This window comes from Salvelinus fontinalis, chromosome 20 (genome assembly GCF_029448725.1).
Source record: "Salvelinus fontinalis isolate EN_2023a chromosome 20, ASM2944872v1, whole genome shotgun sequence".
Lineage (NCBI taxonomy): Eukaryota > Metazoa > Chordata > Actinopteri > Salmoniformes > Salmonidae > Salvelinus > Salvelinus fontinalis.
This window is the reverse complement of record NC_074684.1, coordinates 2855445-2876578: the sequence shown is the minus strand read 5'-3', so window position 1 is coordinate 2876578 and position 21134 is coordinate 2855445. Positions and strand designations below refer to the sequence as shown.

General features: G+C 45.4%; 1 protein-coding gene across 4 annotated transcripts in view; it reads left to right on the top strand.

Moving 5' to 3' along the window:
* Positions 1 to 21134, top strand: part of LOC129817152 (SAM and SH3 domain-containing protein 1-like) — a 333502-nt gene that overhangs the window by 196085 nt on the left and 116283 nt on the right. Inside the window, exon 1 of one of the 4 annotated variants that reach the window (XM_055872107.1) lies at positions 738 to 1298. The exons of the other annotated variants lie outside the window; for them this stretch is intronic. The gene's annotated coding sequence lies outside the window, so the exon portion shown is untranslated. Of the gene's footprint in view, positions 1 to 737; positions 1299 to 21134 lie in introns of those variants that run through there. 4 annotated transcript variants of the gene reach the window in all.

Here is a 21134-nt window from a genome sequence, read left to right as displayed (position 1 = left end):
TGACATTACTGCTGTATATGACATTACTGCTGTATATGACATCACTACTGTATATGACATCACTGCTGTGTATGACATCACTGCTGTATATGACATTACTGCTGTATATGACATCACTGCTATAGTTCTTGTCTCCACAACCATAGAAATCGAAAGAATTTCATTATATTTCCATGTCCACAACTGTCCCATGTGACCTCACTGCTGTGGTGGATTGTGGGTGCTTATGCCTGTCAGCGAGTCTGTTTGACTCTGTCAGCCCCGTCCCTCCCTTTTGGGTTCATGAGAAGAACAGGGAGTGCTTGTCGGTCATCTTCCCACTCCCTGTCTGTCCCCCCTTGCCCTCTGTCTCTTTCCCCTACTCTTTCGCTCATTTCCTCTCTCCCACGGCTCTAGGGTGTTGTCCGGCCCTCTATCGTTGTAAAGCAGGATGATGTTTTATTTCTTCTTCTCCTCCCGATTTAACATTGGAAAAAACCCCAACCTCACTGAGTGACTCATTGAAATAATGGTTGCTTTTCAGCTGTATCGAGTTTCTTTTTCCCCTCGCTTCTCCCCCTCTTCTTCTTCTTCCGTTCCCTGTATGAAGGCCGTTTTGAAATGAGGGCCTTTCACAGAGGAGAGAGAAAGCAAGAGAGTGAGAAGGAGGGAAAGAGAGGGAACTTGAGAGAGAGAGAGAGAGAGAGAGAGAGAGAGAGAGAGAGAGAGAGAGAGAGAGTTGAAGAGTTGGAAGAAAGAATTTGAAGAGCCCTGTAATTTGGTCTTGATCTTCACGACCATGACAGACAAATGACTCGGTATGAGTTTGCGGCAGGCACGCAGGCAGCCCGTCAGCTCCTAGCACACAGCAGACAGCTGGGCTGGTTGGAGGGGCTGGCCCGGGATCAGTTTTTCGTTTTTAGGTGGGGCTCCTCTTCCTATGTTACAACAGGAATACGCCAGTCATACTTACCAAACCGGTCCCACTGTGGGCTTGCAGCTGTGAGAGAGAGAGGGAGGAAGAGAGAGCGAGAGCGACAGAGCGAGGTGGGAAGACATACAGTGTGGGTAAAGACACAGCGAAAGGGAGCATGTAGCTAGCCCCCTCCCACCCCTTGAGTAGATCAGATCTGTGCTTCATGACTGGACCTCTGTTACCCTGCTGCTCTGTTCAGCTGCTCCGCCAAGCCATGCATTGTTCCCTAGCCTACTGTACTCTACTTGTTGCTCCCGCTCTGAGAGAGGCACATACAGTAAGCAGTACAGTTACAGACCATTTCCTCTGAAACACTTGGACTGTCCGTGGCTCCACTGCAGTGGTGAGTACTTGTACCCCTGTTTGTGAGGTTCCTTAATTACATTTTTCCCGGGCAAGATTTTCTCTGTTCTTTTATTTCTTTGTACGGTCAACGATTTCAACGTTCTGGAAGAGTTTGTGAACGGAGCGAAAGAGAAGTCGCCCGAGTTGAATTGCTGCGAGGACTCGTCTTGAAACGGGTAGAGCAATTGTGGCTTTCGACAGGGGTTTCACAGAGAGTGTAACTGATTTCAGAGTGGGTTGGCTTGGGAGAGCTGGCGTGTTAACTGAAACTCTGTGACGCGGGCCTCTGCGTTCTGACTGACTGACTGACTGATGCTGCTGAGTCACGACGCTAGCTGATCCTCACTGCACGGCTGCTGGGTGTGTGTGTGTGCTGGGTGTGTGTGTGGTGGGTGTGTGTGTGCCTCCTGGTGCTTGCCTGTCTGTGTGTGAATGTGTGTGTGTGTGTGTGTGTGTGTGTGTGTGTGTGTGTGTGTGTGTGTGTGTGTGTGTGTGTGTGTGTGTGTGTGTGTGTGTGTGTGTGTGTGTGTGTGTGTGTGTGTGTGTGTGTGTCTGTGTGTGTGTGTGTTTATATGTGTTTGTGTTTGGCTCCACTAGCCACAATTAGCCCTTTTGCTCCTTGGTGCTCCAGTACATGACAGTGTGAGCGGTGCCTCAGATCTCTTCTCTGGAGCCGGACAGGCAGAAAGAGGGATGAAGAGAGAGAGAGAGGGATGAATGGATCAGGCTTTATGACTATTTATCGTCAGCCTCTCAAGCCTCTATTGATTTCCTTTTGGGCCATTGACCGGGAACAAAAGCCTCACACCAAGCCAAATCAAGAACCCTGCTAAATATCAATACATTCAGCCTCACGGCTGTTTATTGATCTGTTTATTGATCACACACACAGACAACACAGAAACAAGCGTACACGTACACGGACGGTCCTTGTTCAGTGTGTGTTTAGAGGCGAGGGGTTTTGACAAAGATCTATGTTGCTGACGGAGTGTAGAGCTCGATCTTTTATTTCCCTCTCTCCCTCTCTTCCTGCCCGGGCCTCTGGGGTCGACATCTGGAGCAGCAGCCAGCTAACAAGAAACAAGGGAACAGAGGGAGTGAGGAGAATGAGTGATAGAGGAGGGGAAGGAGGTATGGGGCCAAGGGCCTCCCAGGGTACCTCCCCAAGAAGGCCTGCTGTTTTGTTTTGTATTGTTCATGCTTGGACTTTCTTAGTACATGGATGAAGCTATACACGGGCAGGGGGGGGGGGGGGGGGGGGGTCAGTTGGGTTTATAGCAGAGCGTAGAGACAGTGCCAGACAGTTTGCCTTGCCAGTCAGCCGTTTAGGCAGTGCGCCGATTGCGTTGAATTTGATGTCGCCATTTGAACTTGGCCAGCTGTTTTATGCGCCGGTTACTTCCACATTGATGTCGGCATCCACTAGGCTTTAAGAAAGCAGAGCGTAGAGACAGTGACAGACAGTTTGCCAGCTGTCTTCCCCTAAAGTAAATTGAAATAAAACGTGCCAAAATGTGCTACATAATTACTCGTGCCTATACACAAATACATACAATTGTTGTGGATATTCTTACACAGGGATACTCGAAGTCAATCTCAATATGAATCATTGTTTATTGTCAACGCGCTGGAGAGGTTCCAACCAACTCAATGCACCATAATACACATGTCAATCAGGCGCTCTGCTGGGGCAGTCCCAGCAGTTCTCTTATATACGGCTATACACAGACAAGTTATAATTGCATGATTTCGCATAATTAATTCATCCCTAACGTTTCGTTTCATTCATGTGACCTTGAAACGGAGATATCTTTCGTTCTCAAAACAAGGTCTGGGCGTACTGCCAAGTTGCAGATACTGATAGTGAGGATTGGTTCAGTCAGTCACGTGCACGAACACAGAAATTGGTTTATAGAACAGCACATGAATAGAACACAGAAAAGGAGTTATAAGAAAAGCACAAACATGAACATTCCCATCACACGATCATTCAAAATAGTACACCAGAGAGCATGATTTGGCCACAGAAGATCGTTAGCTTCTTTGAAAAATGTACTTTGGATTGTTTTTTACCATGAAATTTCGGGCAGCGCACGCCTACCAAAGAGCTGATTGTTGGGTTGAAAAGCAGTTAGGCCATGTGTACTGAACAAAAATATAAATACAACAAGCAACAATGTCAAAGATTTTGCTGAGTTACAGTTCATATAAGGAAATCAGTCAATTGAGAAAAAAAACTAATTAGGCCCTAATCTATGGATTTCACCACATGACTGGGCAAGGGTGTAGCCATGGGTGGGCTTGGGTGGGCTTTGGCAGCCAGGCCCACCCACTGCAGAGCCAGGCCCAACCAATCAGAATGAGTTTTTCCCCACAAATGGGCTTTATTTCAGACAGAAATTTGAGCGTATTGAACATTTCTGGGCTTTTTTTTTCAGCTCATGAAACATGGGACTAACACTTTATATGTTGCGTTTGTATTTTTGTTGACTATATTACATTTAGAGTTCATGTTAACACCATTTTTTTCACGTGAGGAGAATAACATGTTTTCACCTGACATGTGATTTGTCGTTTCACATGTGAAATTTGCGGTTTCACATGTAAGAAAACTCCACATGTGAAAATCTCACTTTCACGTGTGGAATTCCACGTTCGCGTGTGAAAATATAACTCTCACGAGGAACTGCATTAATAAAACGTTCATACGTGAAAATCGAATTTGCAGTTTTACAACTTTTATATGTGAAAATCCAACTAACATGTGGATTTGCAAGTTTACATGTGGGCCTGAAATAGTGTCATCCTCACATTTGAAAAGGGGATGTTAACATGTTGCAGCAGCAATGTGGAATTGAAAACGCTGTATTTCCATTCTGTAAAAAGGTAACTTAGCCTAGTATAATAATTCAAGCGCGTTAAAAATAATAATGTCTTATTTCTGAGCCATCCACTTATTTCGATGCCATCCATTGTAGTCCTCCATGGTGTTGCACTGTGTACTTAGCACTACCACTAGGGAGAGGCATTCGGAGTGTTCCTGCTGCAGGCACGCGCCTCACTTCTTCCTACGTTTGTCCGTGATCGTTGGAAGATGGCCAGTGAAAAGAACAAGAGAAGCTAGTTCTCCTTGTCTCCTGTTTTCTGGTTTGTACGCATGGTTACATTTTCAAAATCAAAAAATAACACGTTTAACTAAACTGTGTCGACGTTCTGGTCATTTTGATGTATAATTTAATTGTTTTGACTTGAGTGAAAAACAAGTGATATTTTCCCATTTAGTACATTAGTGTAGACAACTTTTGTATGCAAGTTCATGAGAACAAGATGGTGTTTCAGATGGGGTTTTTTGTTACGTTATAAATGTTGGGGCTCTGAAATTGTTTTCTTTTTACAAACGAGGGTTTACATGTGTGTTTCCATGTATACATATGAACCACGCTAATGATATGTATTTTCAAAGTTGACTTTTGCTGAAATTTGTATCTAATGGTTGCATGTTAATTGCTATGTGGACACCCCTTAAAATTTGTGGATTGGGCTATTTCAGTCACTCCCGCTGCTGACAGGTGTATAAAATTGAGCACAGAGCCATGAACTCTCCATAGACAAACATTGGCAGTAGAATGGCCTTACTGAAGAGCTCAGTGACTTGGCACCGTCATAGGATGCTACCTTTCCAACAAGTCAGTTCGTCAAATTTCTGCCCTGCTAGAGCTGCCCCGGTCAACTGTAAGTGCTGTTATTGTGAAGTGGAAATATCTAGGAGCAACAACGGCTCAGCAGCAAGGTGCTAGGCCACACAAGCTCACAGAAAGGGACCACCAAGTGCTGAAGTGCGTAGAAATCGTCTGTCCTCGGTTGCAACACTCACTACTGAGTTCCAAACTGCCTCTGGAAGCAAAGTCAGCACAAGAACTGTTCGTCGGGAGCTACATGAAATGGGTTTCCATGGTCGAGCAACCGCACACAAGCCTAAGATCACCATACTCAATGCCAAGCATCGACTGGAGTCTAAGGCTTGCCGCCATTGGACTATGGAGCAGTGGAAACACGTTATCTGGAGTGATGAGTCACATTTCACCATCTGGCAGTCCGACGGATTAATCTCTGTTTGGCAGATGCCAGGAGAATGCTACAGTACCTTCCCCAATGCATAGTGCCAACTGTAAAGTTTGGTGGAGGAGGAATAAGGGCGTGGGGCTGTTTTTCAGGGATCTGGCTAGGCCCCTTAGTTCCAGTGAAGGGAAATCTTAACGCTACAGCACACAATGACATTCTAGATGATACTATGCTTTCAACTTTGTGGCAACAGTTTGGGGAAGGCCCTTCTCTGTTTCGGCATGACAATACCCCCGTGCACAAAGCGAGGTCCATACAGAAATGTTTTGTCGAGAACTTGACTGGCCTGCACAGAGCCCTGACCTCAACTCCATGGGAGAATTGTAACGCCGACTGCGAGCCAGTCCTAATCATACAACATCTGTGCCCGACCTCAGTAATGCTCTTGTGGCTGAACGGAAGCAAGTCCCTGCGGCAATGTTACAACATCTAGTGGAAAGCCATCCCAGAAGAGTGGAGGCTGTTATAGCAGCAAAGGGGGGACCAACTACACATTAATGCCCGAGATTTTGGAATGAGATTTTCAAAGAGCAGGTGTCCACATACTTCTGGTCATTTAGAGTATGTCAAGTGTTCATAACAGAGGGGATGTTATTGTTTCTTTTTTTCTTTTTTTTTCTTTTTTTTTCTTCTAATCTTTGGAAAATGTTGTCCATCGAGAGATCTCCAATCACTGCATCAGACTGAAGATTGATCAGCTCAAGTTGCAGGTCAGTGGGATGTTATCCACATTGATAGTGAAAGGAGAGGAAACCAACAGCATTTCATTTTCCAACACTTTGAAATTCTGAAAACGACGATAAAACTCACCGTTCAAAGCACGCAGCAGCAATGTATACTTCCACTGGTCATCTGATAGGGAACAGACTAGTACCTCCCGGGTGGCGCAGTGGTCTAGCTGCTAGCTGCGCTACAAGAGTCTCTGGGTTCGCGCCCAGGCTCTGTCGCAGCCGGCCGCAACTGGGAGGTCTGTGGGGCGACGCACAATTGGCATAGCGTCGTCCGGGTTAGGGAGGGTTTGGCCGGTAGGGATATCCTTGTCTCAGTATGTAAAATGTAATAAAATGTATGCACTCTACTGTAAGTCGCTCTGGATAAGAGCGTCTGCTAAATGACTAAAATGTAAAATGTTTCTGTTTCCGTGGTTACGCCAGTCTGACCGTACAGATCCACTTTTGGCCACGTAGTGTACTTTCCTATAAAGAGATGGTTTTGAAGTAGGGCTCTGTATAGAGTTAATCAGTTAACTCGAGTTAACTCTTTGCAATTTTAAGTGCACAATAATTTGTTGTTGATATGATGAATTGCATTGTCTGAAAGCGTTCACTAGATACATCCAACATGCATAATCTTTACGGAGAGAAATGTAGAATAAATATACTACACATTGGAAGAGACACCCGGTGTCGGAGTGCTTGGTCTAATGGTCAAAAATATATAACTAAATAATATGGCTATATAAGGAATTTGAAATGATTTATACTGTACTTTTGATACTTAAGAATATTTTAAACCAAATACTTTTAGACTTTTACTCAAGTACTATTTTACTGGGTGACTTTCACTTTTACTTGTCATTTTCTATTAAGATATCTTTACTTTTACTCAAGTATGGCAATTGGGTACTTTTCTCACCACTGTGTATAACTATATACATGCTGGTCTATGCCAGGCCAGGGCACATCTCCACCATCCCACACTACCAACAGGGGGAGGATGGATGACATCACCAGCTGTCACGTTTGGCGTGTCCTGCCTGGACATCCAGATTTACAGAGGAAGTGAGGAAACCTTCATGACCACTGCTGCAGCCTTTCTGCTCTATAACACCACTAATCATGTCACGACACATATGATCCCCCGGTCCTGTCTGTGGAGGAGGATGAGAGAGAGGAAGGGGCGGGAGGGGTTGAGACACTGAACACCATCCCTCATTACCTTGACACCCACACTGGGGTTGTTTTACAATGTTTTACAATGTATCTTAATAGGGCGTTGGGCCACAAAGAGCCGCCAGAACAGCTTCAATGCGCCTTGGCATAGATTCTACAAGTGTCTGGAACTCTATTGGAGGGATGCGACACCATTCCTCCACGAGAAATGTCATAATTTGGTGTTTTGTCGATGGTGGTAGAAAACAATGTCTCAGGCGCCGCTCCAGAATGTCCCATAACTGTTCAATTGGGTAGAGATCTGGTGACTGAGACACACACACACACACACACTCAGACATACACACACCTTTTACACCTATGCTCCTTAGAGGTCCCTCTTTCAAAGTAACTGAGATCTCTTCTTCTAGCCATGGTAGCCAGAATAATGGGCAACTGGGTATTTTTATACATGACCCTAAGCATGATGGGATGTTAATGAATTAACTCATTAACCACACCTGTGTGGAAGCATCTGTTTTCAATATACTGTATCCCTCATTCACTCAAGTGTTTCATTTATTTTGGCAATTATCTTTACATATGTTACCCGCTTCTTCTCTCCATCTTTCAGCTTCCGCTTTGAGAGAGAGAAATGGAAATTTAATTGACATCTCACACTCCCTCTCTCTTTCTCTCTTTGAAGTGCAGCTGGTGGACCTCTCGCTCAGCCCAGTGTGTGTGTGTGTGTGTGTGTGTGTGTGTGTGTGTGTGTGTGTGTGTGTGTGTGTGTGTGTGTGTGTGTGGTGCTTTGAGGTAAAACATTTTCTCAGGCACAGTTTTAGGCTGATGTGAAGTCAGAATGTAGATTGTGCTGTCATATGGAATAACATTTTCCTGCACTTCTCTGATGCTGTTATTGCTGATCTCAACTCAGTTTTTCTCTTTGTTTACCATGTCAACTCTCATATGCAGGTCTAACTGTTACTAGGTCAGTGTGGCTCTCAAATATTGGAACAATTCTTTGTTACTGAGATGACTCTTCAGTACTCTAACTACTGATCTGAGGTCAGTATGACTGACATTGTCATGTATAGAGGTTGTTTAGGTCAGCGGTCACTCTGTCCACAGCCACACCCTGGCATTATACAGTATGATGTCATGGATTAAGTTACTGATCTAAGGTCAGTTCTCTATTAATTGGTTAAGGATTTGGGGAGGGTAAGCTGTTAAGCAGTTCTCCAGGGTAACTTGTACCCAGATCATTGTTCCTCTTGGCCACTGCAAGAAGTGGCAGCGATCAGATAGCAGTGTGTTGGTGTAGAGTTAGCTTGATTGCCAGTCTGTTTCTAGTCTCTAGCCAACTTCTTATGGAATTCATGGCATGACAAGGCTATTGTACAGTGTCTCTGGGGAATAAGGCTCTCTTTTGTTGTTGCCAGGGCAATAGAAGCTATTCAGTAATGAGCTCAGCCCCAAAAATCCCATAATGACAGCTATGGAACTGGCAACACTGAGCCATGGCCACGGCAATGGTTAGAACACAAAATCACAACCCGATAGAGAACACACATGTAGCGTTCAGATTGTTTCTTTTTAAACTTTTACCCTTTTTTCTCCCCAATTTCATGGTATCCAATTGGTAGTTACAGTCTTGTCTCATCGCTGCAACTCCCGTACAGATACTAGTATTGTAAACATAAATACAGTCCACATCATTTCATTTCCAATAGGAAATCTCTCAAGGGCATTTTTTGAAAATAAAGCCATATTTAGTGCATCTATGAACTTTACTGACAATATACAAAAAAGGATGAGTGAGCGATTATAAACATATGGCAAACATTTGTTTTTCCAATAAAAAACCCTTTATTCTCTTAGGAGAGCAAAGGAAGAGACAGGACTCATCCATTCTCCTCTCTCTCCATCCTTTCTTATTACAGGGCAGACACGTCTTCAGCACGGCGTCTAAAACCTGTGCTGATGTTTTTATCGCTGACCTGTGTTTTTTTCCCCTTAGCTCTCTTATCTGAGCACACACCACCTCACACATACACACAGACACACACCTCTCTGCCGTGAACAGTCAGACATCCATCACTGTCGTACTGTTATTGTGCACATGCTTCAGATTACTGGAGAACCAGCAGACATGTGCGCAAACACACACACATTCACGCTCTTTCTTTTTACCCCCCCCCCCCCCCTCTTTCTCTCTCGCACATACACACACATACACAGGACCATGAGATCTGCGGTTTAAAGTATGGTGACTTTAAAGCGCTTAGTCAGGGCATGCCTTCTGTCATCAGCGTTATCTCTGTGTTGGTCAATAGACGCTTCAGCCCAAGGTTCCTGCATCACTTCTCTCATCAACACTTCAAGCTAGTCAACCACGCCATCCATCATTAAGGCAATAGCCAAAGCCCTTGTGCCGATCAGTAACTCTGTCAATGTCACTCTATGGGTTTCGACTCCCAAGTCATGCCCAGAGGGGCCACACACTCGTGTTTGTTTGACAGAGTCTCACACACCCTTCTGATAGTTTGTTGACTCTCATACGCTCTGCTAAGGTCTCCATCATCACCAGCTTTCTAGCATATCTGTAGTAAACAGTTTCCCAGCGTGGGCGTAGGAAGCACGTTACCGCAGGGCTTTGTGAGCTTGGCAATGGAAGTTATGACAGCTCTGCTCGGAGCTGCACTTGGTTCCAATTAGGTAATGACATGCAAACCATATGGTGGGGGTCAAAAAGACTGTTATTCATTCCGTTTTTATGTTCTGTAGGATCCAGCACATTTCACCTGTCATCGTTCACCTGTACATGCAGTATAGAGACAGCCTTATTTCCCTCAGAGCTGAATTAAGTGTTTTACGTGTTATTCTGTTATTTTTTATTATTTATGTGCAATGTAATTCAGTTTCTTAATCATATTAACTGTGTATGTGTACATGTATGTGAGATAAATCAGAATAGAGTATAAGTCATACTGTAGCACGTATCTCGTATTCAAATCTTTCAACATGCACACGAACCATCTGTATACTGTAGAGGTTCCCAAAGATTTTGGCCTGCGAACGCCATTTTGATTTCTTTATTTTTATTAAGACCCCACCATGTAAAAGAAAGTTATGTCATCAACGGTCAATGTTTACATTTTTCATTGGGACTAGGACTATGACAGTCCATTACAAATTAGTCTGAAAGTACTTTTGATCATATTTCAATGTGACTAAAATGATTCAGAAAGGTATTGGGAAGTTCAGAAGATCCTCAGGCAATCATTTTTTCAAATCTTCTGTGTAGAAAAGAACGTCATCATTGAAGCCAGTCTGATTTAGTTCCTGGTCTTGTCCACTCTTTTCTAACGAGTCCTGTGCAGCTTCTGTGCATTGCAGAGGGAAACAGAACAGTCTTTCTTAGAGTCTTAACTTTCAGTGATGGAGTCATTATATTTTGTAGCTTAAACCGTTCAAAAGACGCAGACAAATTTGTAGGAAGAAAACACAAACCGTTTCTCACAACAGCATCATTTGGAGGCTACCGGAGATTACTGACGTAATCCCGGTTCTATGAACAGAGCAGAATGTTTTAGTTTTTCAGTTTCTCACAGGATCCCATTTTCAAATCAGGTGACCCCTAGTTTGGGAAACACTGGTATAATGGTTTATGTACACTTTACAGTGCCTTCGGGAAAGTATTCAGACCCCTTTACTTTTTCCACATTTTGTTACATTACAGCGTTATTCTAAAATGGATTAAAAAATAAATCATCCTCAGCAATCCACACACCAATACCCAATAATGACAAAGCAATAACGTTTTTTAGAAAAGTTAGCAAATTAATAATTTTTTTTTTTGTAAATAAATAAAACATTTACATAAGTATTGCTATGAGACCCGAAATTGAGCTCAGGTGCATCCTGTTTCCATTGATCATCCTTGAGATGTATCTACGACTTGATTGGAGTCCACCTGTGGTAAATTCAATTGATTGGACATGATTTGGAAAGGCACATATCTGTCTATATAAGGTCCCACAGTTGACAGTTTATGTCAGAGCTAAAACCAATCCATGAGGTCAAAGGAATTGTCCGTTGAGCTCCGAGACAGGGTGTCGAGGCACAGATCTAGGGAAGGGTACCAAAAAATGTCTGCAGCATTGAAGGTCCCAAAAACACAGTGGCCTCCATCATTCTTAAATGGAAGAAGTTTTGAACCACCAAGACTCTTCCTAGAGCTGGCTGGCCCGCCCGGCCAAACTAAGCAATTGAGGGAGAAGGGCCTTGGAACCCGATGTTCACTCTGACAGTGCTGTAGAGTTCCTCTGTGGAAATGGGAGAACCTTCCAGAAGGACGATCATCTCTGCAGCAATCCACCAATCAGGCCTTTATGGTAGAGTGGCCAGACGGAAGCCACTCCTCAGTAAAAGGCACATTACAGCCCACTTTGAGTTTGCTAAAAGGCATCTAAAGACTCTCAAACCATGAGAAAAAAGATTCTCTGGTCTGATGAAACCAAGCGTCACGTCTGGAGGACACAGCCAAGACAACGCAGGAGTGGCTTCAGGACAAGTCTCTGAATGTCCTTGTGTGGCCCAGCCAGAGCCCGGACTTGAACCCGATCGAACATCTCTGGAGAGACCTGAAACTAGCTGTGCAGCAATGTTCCCCATCCAACCTGACAGAACTTGAGAGGATTTGCAGAGAAGAATGGGATAAACTCCCCAAATACAGGTGTGCCAAGCTTGTAGCGTCATACCCAAGAAGACTCAAGGCTGTAACTGCTGCCAAAGGTGCTTCAACAAAGTACTGAGTAAAGGTGATATGTAAATGTGATATTTCAGTTTTTTTATATAAACTCAGCAAAAAAAGAAACGTCCTCTCACTGTCAACTGCGTTTATTTTCAGCAAACTTAAAATGTATAAATATGTGTATGAACTTAACAAGATTCAACAACTGAGACAGTAATGGAATAATGTGTCCCTGAACAAAGGGGGGGGTTCAAAATCCAAAGTAACAGTCAGTATCTGGTGTCTAGTATCTGCATTAAGTACTGCAGTGCCTCTCCTCCTCGTGGACTGCACCAGATTTGCCAGTTCTTGCTGTGAGAATGTTCCCCACTCTTCTACCAAGGCACATGCAAGTTCCCGGACATTTCTGGGGGGAATGACCCTAGACCTCATCCTCCGATCCAACAGGTCCCAGACATGCTCAATGGGATTGAGATCTGGGCTCTTCGCTGGCCATGGCAGAACACTGACAAATCACGCACAGCATGAGCCGTATGGCTGGTGGCATTGTCATGAGTTTATATATAAAGTTTATATATGTTAGAGGGGGGGGGGGGGGGGGGGTTGAGAAGTTTATATATAAAATTGCAAACATTTCTACAAATATGTTTTTGCTTTGTCATTATGGGGTATTGTGTGTAGATTTATGAGTGGAAAAAACAATTACGTAAATTTTAGAATAAGGCTGTAACCTAACAAAATGTGGAAAAAGTCAAGGAGTCTGAATACTTTCCGAAGGCACTGTACATGCTCTTTTGTGGAAGATGCAGTGGAGTTGATATGAAGTAGAATCGGGAATTGCCCAATATGTAACGGAGCAGCAGGCCGAAAAGCCATTTCCCTCTAGTTTATGTTGGATTGAGCAAGCCTACTCCAATTGAATTGGCCTCCGTGATTTCTTTGTTAGTGTAAATGTGTCTGCGGTAACAATCCATTCTGTCTGCGTGTGCCTTTGTTAGGACTATCACGTTGCCACAACCTCTTCCTTCACACTCTACCCAGTCATACAGATTTAATGGTCAGATTTAATGATCATTTCACATTTTAAACACCCATTACACTGCTTACACAAACCAAACCCATCCTGACCAGACCAATCAGTCAGATTCCCAGTAGAACATTTTCCATCATTTTTTCATCCTTCGTTCCGATCGGGGATGAAAGAGGAGGAAATGGCTGTAGTAGGTGCCCCGTGTGCATGTTTTTGTGTGTGGCTCTTCATTATGACGACAGCTCTGAAACCTATTTTCTTTGCTGGATGTATGCGGCTTGTGTGGAGGTTGATATGAAAATGCTCATTACATCTCGTTCTATTCATTTCAGAGGGCAGATAGGCCTGCAGTACAAAGCTGGAATTAATTTGTGTTATTTTAGCAGGTCAGAGATCTACAGATCATATTGAGATGAGACAATTAGCTATGTTACCTGGGCAGTAGCAATAACACTCACAGATTGTACGATAATGCCGACGACAGATTGTGCCGGTGTGTGTGTACCCACCCGTTTCCTGTTTGTATCACCAATGATGTCATGCAGTGATATACGACTGGTGTGAGTGAGGGGGATGATGACCTCAGCACCGGGGTGGGGTATCGGGAGACGGGTATCAGCGAGGGCCAGCTCCCAGTATCAGGACTTTCTCTCAATCAGTATATGGTCTGGGGCTCCCTATCTGGGCTCAAGCTCTGGAGCTGAATCTCACCACCTCCATGGTGATCACAAATCACCAACGCAGCATGAAAAAAACTCTCGATTTGACAGAAGGTCCGGCACAGAGAAGGAGCGCTTTGATTAAAGAGGGGTAAAGTATTTATTTCTGAGGCAGTCTTAACTATTCTCCAGCTGACAGCGTTCTCCCTGTAGACAGAGAACATTTAAGTGTTCAATGATGTATGATTTGGTATACAGGTTTTATAGAGTTTACAGTGAATTTATGGTTTGAAAATGAAGGGATACTATCTCTACTGGCAGATGGGTGTCACTATTATCCTGGCCTGGGCTGTCCTGTGCTGGTCAGCACAGAAACAGACACAGACAAAGACACACGGTTTGACAATAGAAACTACTAGCTGTGTCCGTCCATCTTAGAGAGAGGGGTGTGAGAAGGCTGATGTTAGAGAGGGGGGGTGAGAAGGCTGATTTTAGAGAGGGGAGGTGAGAAGGCAGATCTTAGAGAGGGGGGGTGAGATGGCTGTTGTTAGAGGGTGGGGGTTGAGAAGGCTGATGTTAGAGAGAGTGGAGGTTGAGAAGGCTGTTGTATAAGAGGGGCGGGGTTGAGAAGGCTGTTGTTAAGGGGGGTGAGAAGGCTGATCTTAGAGAGGGGGGGTGAGAAGACTGATGTTAGAGACAGTGGGGGTTGAGAAGGCTGTTGTTAAGGGGGGTGAGAAGGCTGATCTTAGAGAGGGGGATGAGAAGGCTGATGTTAGAGGGGGGGGTTGAGAAGGCTGATGTTAGAGAGAGAGAGGGGATTGAGAAGGCTGATGTTAGAGAGAGAGAGGGGGTTGAGAAGGCTGATGTTAGAGAGAGAGAGAGGGGGTTGAGAAGGCTGATGTTAGAGAGAGTGGGGGTTGAGAAGGCTGATGTTAGAGGGGGTTGAGAAGGCTGATGTTAGGGGGGGTTGAGAAGGCTGATGTTAGAGAGAGAGGAGGGGTTGAGAAGGCGTATTTTAGAGAGTGGGTGTGTTGAGAACGCTGTTGTTGGGGGGGTGGGATTGAGAAGGCTGATGTTGGAGAGAGTTGGGGTTGAGATGGCTGATGTTAGAGAGGGGGGTTGAGAAGGCTGTTGTTAGGGAGAGAGGGGTTTGTGAAGGCTGTTGTTATAGAGGGGGGGGGTGTTGAGAAGGCTGATGTCAGAGGGAGAGGGGGTGGAGAAGGCTGATATCAGAGAGAGGGGGGTGTTGAGAAGGCTGATGTTAGGGAGGGGGGGTTTAGAAGGCTGTTAGAGAGGGGGGTTGACAAAGCTGTTGTTAGAGAGGTGGGGTTGAGAAGGCTGATGTTAGAGAGAGAGAGGGGGTTGAGAAGGCTGATGTTAGAGAGAAGGGGTTGAGAAGGCTGATGTTAGAGAGAGTGGGGGTTGAGAAGGCTGATGTTAGAGAGAGTGGGGGTTGAGAAGGCTGATGTTAGAGAGAAGGGGGGTTGAGAAGGCTGATGTTAGAGAGAAGGGGGGTTGAGAAGGCTGATGTTAGAGAGGTGGGGTTGAGAAGGCTGATGTTAGAGAGAGAGAGGGGGTTGAGAAGGCTGATGTTAGAGAGAGAGAGGGGGTTGAGAAGGCTGATGTTAGAGAGAGAGAGGGGGTTGAGAAGGCTGATGTTAGAGAGAGAGAGGGGGTTGAGAAGGCTGATGTTAGAGAGGTGGGGTTGAGAAGGCTGATGTTAGAGAGGTGGGGTTGAGAAGGCTGATGTTAGAGAGAGAGAGGGGGTTGAGAAGGCTGATGTTAGAGAGGTGGGGTTGAGAAGGCTGATGTTAGAGAGAGAGAGGGGGTTGAGAAGGCTGATGTTAGAGAGAGAGAGGGGGTTGAGAAGGCTGATGTTAGAGAGAAGGGGGGTTGAGAAGGCTGATGTTAGAGAGAAGGGGGGTTGAGAAGGCTGATGTTAGAGAGGTGGGGTTGAGAAGGCTGATGTTAGAGAGAGAGAGGGGGTTGAGAAGGCTGATGTTAGAGAGAGAGAGGGGGTTGAGAAGGCTGATGTTAGAGAGGTGGGGTTGAGAAGGCTGATGTTAGAGAGGTGGGGTTGAGAAGGCTGATGTTAGAGAGAGAGAGGGGGTTGAGAAGGCTGATGTTAGAGAGGTGGGGTTGATAAGGCTGATGTTAGAGAGAGAGAGGGGGTTGAGAAGGCTGATGTTAGAGAGAAGGGGGGTTGAGAAGGCTGATGTTAGAGAGAAGGGGGGTTGAGAATGCTGATGTTAGAGAGAAGGGGGGTTGAGAGGGCTGATGTTAGAGAGAAGGGGGGTTGAGAAGGCTGATGTTAGAGAGAAGGGGGGTTGAGAAGGCTGATGTTAGAGAGAAGGGGGGTTGAGAGGGCTGATGTTAGAGAGAAGGGGTTGAGAAGGCTGATGTTAGAGAGAAGGGAGTCTGAGAAGGCTGATGTTATAAAGGGGGAGTTGAGAAGGCTGATGATATAAAGCGGGGGGTTGAGAAGGCTGATGTCAGAGAGAGAGAGGGTTGAGAAGGCTGATGTTAGAGAGGGGGTTTGAGAAAGCTGTTGTTAGAGAGAGGGTGGGAGTTGAGAAGGCTATAGTTACGGTGCCGGGGCCTTGCTCTACCCTGGCGTGCGACCACAGCTCCTCTCATCTGGTCCATTGCGCCTCCATGGAGCTCTGCCAGGGAGCAGGTTACACCCAGCCTACTCTCAGCCATAAGCCGTAGCTCCAGACTCAACCTACCATGGTAATTTCACAAATGAATGGCTCTCCTTTCCTACGACAGCTGTGCTGCTAACTTTTTAAACATTAATGGAGAGACCGCAGTCATTTTTTATAGCAGGAATGTTATCCTTGAACATGTTGAACTGCAGAATGTGTGTGGGTGTGTATATATGTGAGGCTCAAGGGGCCACAATGAATCATTCGCCAGATTCTAATTATTTTATAGATTCTTCAGTGAACGTCTCATTTGGGCTGTGGTGGTTAATGGCCGTTGTAAAACTATGAGTCTGTAAGTACATAAAAGTGCTGAAGTATAATGTGTGTGTGTGTGTGTGTGTGTGTGTGTGTGTGTGTGTGTGTGTGTGTGTGTGTGTGTGTGTGTGTGTGTGTGTGTGTGTGTGTGTGTGTGTGTGTGTGTGTGTGTGTGTGTGTGTGTGTGTGTGTGTGTGTGTGTGTGTGTGTGTGAATGACTGACCCTCGAACCTATACATCCATAAACTGAACATCAGTACTCTGCTTCTCTCCTATTCTCCATTCCACTCCATACTTGTGTGACTGGTTCTTGTACTTCCTATCCCCAGCCCCAGAGTGCGCTGTTGCTCCAGCACGGCCCCTTCCCACCCCCTCCTACCCTATACTGATTTATGATCCTCGATTCCATGAAAGCTTCTCTTGTACTCCGCACACCTCCCCTCCTTCTCTTCCTCCCTCTCAAATGTTCTCTCTCCCTATGGCTGTTAATGAGCCATGTGTTAAAAAGAAGAGTGGGGTAACTTTACCGATAAATGTATTACTACAATATAAACTGTACACAGTTGAGCAATCCCTGTCATCAGTCTTAGATATAGTAAACCATGTGACTGGTCAATCAGGTCAGTCCTCCCACTAGTGTTTTACCCCATTGACTTAGAATAACAAACTCCAGCCTCAAGTTTTTTACTGGAAGATCGACACAATATTTCCCCCAAGCTGTTGATCAGATGGTTGTTGCGTAAAGTACTGAAGTGAAGTGAGGAGGTTGGACCTGGCCCAAATGGGTTGTCACAGTGTTCTTCTGAAGAGGTTCAGCTGAACAGGAAATGAGGAATGGTGGGTAAGGAGAGCGAGAACAGTGTTCCGGCTTTAAACGTGAGGGCAGGGAAACTCTCTCTCTCTCTCTCTCTCTTTCACTCTCTCTTTCACTTTCTCTCTCTATCCCTCTCTCTCATGTCATTCAATCTGCCCTAAAGATCCGGGTGCTTCTGGGCAGCGCTGGAACCTGGATGGATTTGTGCTCGACTTCATCGGTCTGAAACTATTTGGTTGTCTGTTAAGAGAGGCTGGTTTGTGCAGTTGCACTGCAAGCCGCATCGCTGGGCATTGATATTCAGATCCGGCATCGTGCGCAGGGAGAAAGTCGGGGATAAGTGCAAGCGTAGTCTGGCCCATTTACGAAAATACAAACTCATATTTATATTCTTTGTTTTTATATATGATTCATCAGATTGTGCCACTTAACATTGTATTTTATCAGGTCAAGTGACATTAGAATGATCTGTTGAGATGGAGATTTTTTCTACCCGTGATAAAGATACGCTATATATATAAAAGTATGTGGACACCTCTTCAAATTAGTGGATTTGGCGATTTCACTCACAACCGTTGCTGACAGGTGTATAAAATCGAGCACACAGCCGTGCAATTTCCATAGACAAACATTGGCAGTAGAATGGCCTTACTGAAGAGCTCAGTGACTTTCAACAGGGCATCGTCAAAGGATTCCAACAATCAGTTTGTCAGATTTCTGCCCTGCTAGAGCTGCCCCGGTCGACTGTAAGTGCTGTTATTGTGAAATGTCTAGGAGCAACAACGGCTCAGCCGCGAAGTGGTAAACCACACAAGCAAACAGAACGGGGCCGCAGATTGCTGAAGCATGTAGCGCAGAAAAATCGTCTGTCCTCAGTTGCAACACTCACTACCGAGTTCCAAACTGCTTCTGGAAGCAATGTCAGCACCAAGCGCAATGCCAAGTGTCTGCTGGAGAGGTGTAAAGCTCGTCGCCATTGGACTCTGGGGCATTGGAAACACGTTCTCTGGAGTGATGAATCACGCTTCACCATCTGGCAGTCCAACGGATAAATCTGGTTTTGGCGGATGCCAGAAGAACGCTACCTGCCCCAATGCATAATGCCAACTGTAAAGTTTGGTGGAGGAGGAATAATGGTTCTGGCTAGGCCCCTTATTTCCAGTGAAGATTCATCTTAACTCTCCAGCATACAATGACATTCTAGACGATTCCGCGCTTCCAACTTTGTGGCAACAGTTTGGGGAAGGACCTTTCCTGTTTCAGCAAGACAATGGCCCCGTGCACAAAGCGAGGTCCATACAGAAATGGTTTGCCAAGATCAGTGTGGAAGAACTTGACTGACCTGCATAGAGTCCTGACCTCAACCCAATCTAACACCCTTGGGATGAATTGGAACGCCGAGAGTGGAGGCTGTTATAGCAGCAAAGGGGTGACCAACTCCATATTAATGCCCATGATTTTGGAATGAGAACTTTTGGAACTTTTGTTCATTTAGAGTATGTCAAGTGTTCATGACAGAGGAGATGTTATTGTTTCTGTTCATGACAAAGGAGATGTTATTGTTTCTGTACTGTCGGACTGGTTACGCCAGTCTGACCGTACAGCTCCGCATCCCCCATCAGGCTTTGGGCTCAGTGCCAGAGAGGGGGCCTCCCGTCCAACCTAAACACACACAAACACACTCCACATTTCCTCCATCCCTGAATCTCTCTCCTCCTTCAACTCCAAGCTGTAAGCACTCCAAACACTGGCCCCACATCCCTCTTTCATCTCCTTATCTCCTATCCATAGAGATAATTACAAGTCTTTCTTGTAAACAGCTGCTTCTATCGATCCTACAGACTTGACTATGTGGCTGCATACTTTTCGAAGAAGGCTTATGTCTCAGCTCCTCATCTCGGGCTCAGCGATATTGGAAAGGATGAGGCGAAGGGAGGGAGGGAGGAATGTTTTATGTATGTTTTATGTAGTTGGGACAGATTGGGACAGATTCCAGCTCATCCTAGCCTCGTGTGTGTGTGTGTGTGTGTGTGTGTGTGTGTGTGTGTGTGTGTGTGTGTGTGTGTGTGTGTGTGTGTGTGTGTGTGTGTGTGTGTGTGTGTGTGTGTGTGTGTGTGTGTGTGTGTGTGTGTGTGCCAAAGGCCAACACAGAACACTCCAGAGATTCCTCCCTCATACACAATCCCTCACCTTACAGAACTTCTCCCAACCTCTCATCCATTCCTCCTTTACATCCCTCTAGCCGTTCATCTCAGCCTCCCTCTCTCCCTGTATTTGGCAGACAGTCACCTTGATGTGACACACAGGAGGTGGACAGGTGGAGACAGTGTTTCTTGCCTGGAGCCTGGTTCACATGTTCTTAAGCCCCCAGAAAATATCAAAAATACAAAATAAATAGACATCAACATCAAATCAAATAGAATTGCCTAAGAGCATCAATGAATAACATTTAATTCATTTGATATTCACTCAATCAAATACACAGTATATTGGACTGAGAATCTGATGGACTGAGAATTTGGCCCTCGTCATTATCGCAGGGCTCCAGAGGACCGAAAGGTTAGGGGGGCAGCTGCCCGGCTGTAAGGGGGAGAGGAGGCTCATTACCTGGGGCTTGGTCGGCCATAGCCCCTGGTCCTGGGGCCTCCTCTCTCATTAATCCCAAAACACTAATCACAACTGACTGCGCTGCTTTGCTTGCCTCCTTAACAAAAGGAACCTTGTCAGTGAGTGCGGGCATGCGTTTGCTTCAGTGTTTGATAAGCCAAAACCACTGGGCTGGTGAAAGGGGCAGGTGCTGAGGTAGAGAGAGCAAAAGAGGAAATACAGACAGAAGGAGAGAGATGTTTGTAGACTGTAGCAGGGTTGAGCTGAGAGCTGAGAGCTGTGTGTTAATTGGGCTGCTGTGATCCTTACGTGCTGACCACACCGCTCGCGCCGTGTGCACGAGCGTTGCAAAATAAATGTACACGTGCGTGTTATTCAATCATTGCACCCGCACTGCTCGGCACGTTCACGGTTCTACTTGGTTCTATTTGTGATGCTTGGCGCGCTGCAAGTCCCGCCTCTCCCGTCTCCTCGTTGGTTTTTAGGAGCATATACCCACGTGGGTGATAGAAAGATGAACTGAGGTCCACACTTCAGTCCAGTCGGTGGTGGTAACGCACCTTATAGTTGGTTGCCAATCGCCATATAAAGTCCAAAGAAGAAGAAGAATCCTGAAGGACGAGAGATTACTAGAAACAAACTCGGTTTGCCCTTTTTTCTGTGGATTAATTGTCGGAGTAGAGGACCTTGTGCATTTCAGGTAAAATAACAACCCAATGTTTATATCCCAGGACAAATTAGCTAGCAACAGCAAGCTAGCTAGCTACATTTCCATGAATGTTTAATGCTTTTCGACCCCAAATGAATATAGTTGGTTCAGAGTTCGTTTTGATATTTCAACCTGTGTGTCCTGATCGCGTCTGGTGTGGTTGGATAAAATCAAAATCAGACAAGGCCCATACTGAGCCCTGTTCAGTCAGGGGCAACCGTTGTCATGGCAGATTGTAAGCATCAGGGCATTGCCACGGTGACCTTTGCCCTCCCCCACGCCCACTCCTCATCGTCTCTGATT